The sequence below is a fragment of the Medicago sativa genome, chromosome 8, assembly GCF_051527215.1.
Source record: "Medicago sativa cultivar Bolivia chromosome 8, Bolivia_mono, whole genome shotgun sequence".
NCBI classification, from domain to species: domain Eukaryota; kingdom Viridiplantae; phylum Streptophyta; class Magnoliopsida; order Fabales; family Fabaceae; genus Medicago; species Medicago sativa.
In genome coordinates, this window is record NC_140756.1 from 22,335,655 (window position 1) to 22,339,613 (window position 3,959).

Consider the following 3,959-nt stretch of genomic DNA (forward strand, 5'->3'; position numbering starts at 1 on the left):
CCATGTCAGCAAACCAAGGTCTTTCTCCAATAGCAAACAGCTGTTCATCGGGGAACTCGGCCTTGATGGCCTTCTCCTTCTTTGTTACCTCGTCATTCTCCAGCCTTGAGAGGTGGTCAGCTACCACGTTCTCGACTCCCTTCTTGTCACGAATTTCAAGATCAAATTCTTGCAATAATAGGATCCACCTCAACAGTCGAGGCTTTGAATCCCCTTTTGTTAAGAGATATTTGAGAGCTGCATGATCTGTAAAAACAATGACTTTGGAGCCTATTAGATAAGAACGAAATTTTTCCAATGCAAAGATTACCGCAAGCAATTCCTTTTCAGTTGTGGAATAGTTAACTTGATTTTCATTTAAAACCTTGCTTGCATAGTAAATTGCATGAAAAAATTTGTTCTTGCGTTGGCCTAGGACTGCACCAACAGCATAATCACTTGCATCACACATAAGTTCAAAAGGTAAATCCCAATCGGGTGCAATGATTATTGGTGCAGTTACCAACTTGTTTTTAATCAAAGAAAAAGCATTTAGACATTCAGAGTCAAAATTAAACTCGTTTTCTTTGACCAAGAGGTTACAGAGGGGTTTGGAAATTTTAGAAAAGTCTTTTATGAACCGCCGATAGAAACCGGCATGCCCCAAGAAACTCCTCACTCCTTTAACATTGATTGGTGGAGGAAGTTTCTCTATAACCTCTATCTTAGCTTGGTCCACTTCAATGCCTTTAGCACTTATCTTATGCCCCAAAACTATACCTTCGGTTACCATAAAATGACATTTTTCCCAATTCAAAACAAGGTTAGTTTCGGTGCATCTTTTAAGTACAGCATTTAAATGGAACAAGCATTGATCAAAAGACTTACCAAAAACAGAAAAGTCGTCCATAAATACCTCAATGTTCTTCTCTATCATATCAGAGAAGATGGAAAGCATGCACCTTTGAAAGGTTGCCGGCGCATTACACAGCCCAAAGGGCATCCTTCGATAAGCAAACACACCGAATGGACAAGTGAAGGCAGTCTTTTCTTGATCTTCCGGAGCCACTGCAATTTGATTATACCCTGAATACCCATCCAAGAAGCAATAAAAGGCTTGGCCAGCCAGTCTCTCAATCATTTGATCCATGAATGGTAATGGAAAGTGGTCCTTTCTTGTTGCGGTATTCAACCTCCGGTAGTCTATACACATTCTCCAACCAGTGACGGTGCGGGTGGGTATCAATTCATTTTTTTCATTTGCTACCACCGTCATTCCTCCTTTCTTGGGTACCACATGAACTGGACTTACCCATGAGCTATCTGAGATAGGGTAGATCATACCTGCATCTAGTAACTTCAGCACCTCTTTCTTTACCACTTCCTTCATTGTTGGGTTAAGTCTCCTTTGAGGTTGAACCACCGGTTTGTATTCAGCCTCCATGTGTATTTTATGCATGCAATAAGCTGGACTAATACCCTTTAAATCAGAAATGTTCCACCCCAAAGCTCCTTGATTGTCTCTTAACACCCTCATCAATTTTTCTTCTTCCAAAGGTGTCAAGGTATTGCTGATGATTACTGGTTTAGAGGCATCCTTAGTGAGAAAAACATATTTCAAGTGAGAAGGGAGTTCTTTTAATTCTGGATTTTTCTCTCCTTCTCCACTCAAAAGAGGGGCATCTATAGAGTGCTTACCCATTAATTCTTCTGTTTTTACCGGACCCAACTCTTGCTTGCTTGCTGCTAGTTGCTTCACACAATCACTTACTTCAAGATCTTCATCATCTTCACCTTTTTCTATAGAATTCACAATTGCACGTTCAAGAGGGTGTGTTGGTTGATGTTCACAAGAGTCATCTTTAACTATTTCTTCAATAATGTCAATCCGGTAACACTTGGGATTTTCATCTTTGTGCTTCATGGCCTCAAATATATTAAACACTACTTGCTCCTTATGGAATCTCAACATTAGCTCTCCTTTCTCAATGTCAATCAAAGCACGGCCAGTTGCAAGGAAAGGTCTTCCTAGAATGAGTGGCATATCCTCATCTTCAGCCATATCTAAGATCACAAAATCTGCTGGAAATACCAAGTCATTAACCTTGACTAGCACATCTTCAAGTATACCGAAAGGATAAGAGATTGACCGATCAGCTAAAGTAATGGTCATTCTTGTTGGTTTTGGTTCCCCACACTTAAGCTTCTTCATCATTGAAAGAGGCATCAGATTTATACTTGCTCCCAAGTCACATAAAGCTCTTCCAATGTCTACCGGTCCAATTGAACAAGGGATAGTAAAAGCACCAGGATCCTTCAGCTTAGGTGGCAGCTTCTTTTGAAGAATAGCACTACAATTCTCAGAAAGTGCTATGTTCTCATCATCCTTAGGCTTCCTTCTTTTGGTTAACAAGTCTTTCATGAACTTAGCATACAACGGCATTTGATCAAGAGCTTCACCGAAAGGAATATTCATCTGAAGTTGTGAGAAAAGTTGCATGAACTTCTTGAATTGGCCTTCATCCTTTTCTTTCTTCTTTGAAAGGTGAGGGTATGGAAGCTTTACATATGATGGAATAACCTGTGGTTTGTCTCCATCTTTCAAAATTTCACTTTTCGACTTCCTCAAGATTGAATCTTCATCAATTAACTTCTCACTTTTTTCTCCCTCTATTTTTTTCTTCCTTTCGTTTTCAACTTCTCCATGATCATTTTCTTTTTCAACTACACCCTTCTCCTCCACCTCAACTACTTCATCAACCTTCTTTGGAGCTTTTGGAACTAAAGGTGTCAAAACCTTTTTGCTCCTCAGTTCAATAGCATTACAAGACTCATTCTTAGGGTTATCTTTAGTGTTACCTGAGAATCCGCCTTTGTTTTGTTCAGCCAACTGCTTAGCTAATTGCCCCAGTTGAGTTTCAAGCATCTTCCTAGAAGCTTCATTGTTCTTTCTTTCAGCTTCTTGACTCTTCTTCATCTCTTCAAAGTTGCCTTGAGTCATCTTCATGAAGTTCATCATAGTTTCCTCAAGAGCGGATGGCTTCCTTTGTTGTTGTTGAGGAGGAGTTAGCATCTGAGAGTTCAAAGCATTGTTGTTTGAGTAGCTTAGATTTGGATGCTTATTAATGCCTGAATTGTAGTATTGATTCTGCCTTTGATATCCTCCCATGAAGTTAGCTTCTTCACTTGATCCTTCCGGAACACATTCACCGTTTGGATGTTCTTCACCACATAAGTCACATTTGATTGCAGCCACTTGTTGTTGCTTATGAGCCAAAGTGAAGCCGTGAAACTCCTTAGTTAGAGCTTCAATTTGTTTGTTCATAGCTGCTTGGTTAGCAAGGATAGCAGTTTGTTCACTCACCCCAAACACTCCTCTTTCTTTCTTTTTAGCTTGATCACGATACTCATTGCCAGCCATGTTTTCAATTAGAGCTTGAACTTCATGATCAGTTTTACTTTTGAGACTACCTCCCGCGGAAGCATCTAAGAACATTCGAGTGTTTGGTGTTACCCCCTCAGTGAAGATTTGGAGGTATTGCTTCTCGGTGAACTCATGATTAGGGCATCTCTTGAGAAGCAAATTGAATCGCTCCCAAGCATCATACAATGATTCACCTTCTCCTTGCTTGAAGTTAGAGATCTCCATCTTCTTGTCCCAATACTTAGACATAGGGAAGTATTTCTCCAAGAACTTCAGCTCTAACTCTTCCCATGTTTGGACAGTCCCGTTTGGAATTGTTAGCAACCAATCTTTTGCTCTTCCCGTCAAGGTGAAAGGAAACAGCCTTAGCTTCTTTTGTGCTTCAGTCACGGTGGCTGGTTGCACACAAAACTCACAGGTTTCAGCAAAACGGCTCAAGTGTTCATGAGGACTCATAGCTTCAGTCCCATCGAATTGCTTGTCCCTCAAACCATTGAGGACAGTTGTCTTGATGTCGAACGCTACGGGGTTAGCTGGTTGAAAAGTGTGGGTCAGT

At 40.5% G+C, this 3,959-nt stretch overlaps 1 non-coding gene across 1 annotated transcript; it reads left to right on the forward strand.

The window, feature by feature from the left end:
• The first annotated feature begins 3,530 nt into the window (after positions 1 to 3,530).
• On the forward strand, positions 3,531 to 3,637 carry LOC146897838 (small nucleolar RNA R71). Its single transcript, XR_015024394.1, has one exon. It is a non-coding gene; the product is annotated as a small nucleolar RNA R71 (small nucleolar RNA).
• The last annotated feature ends 322 nt before the right edge of the window (positions 3,638 to 3,959 follow it).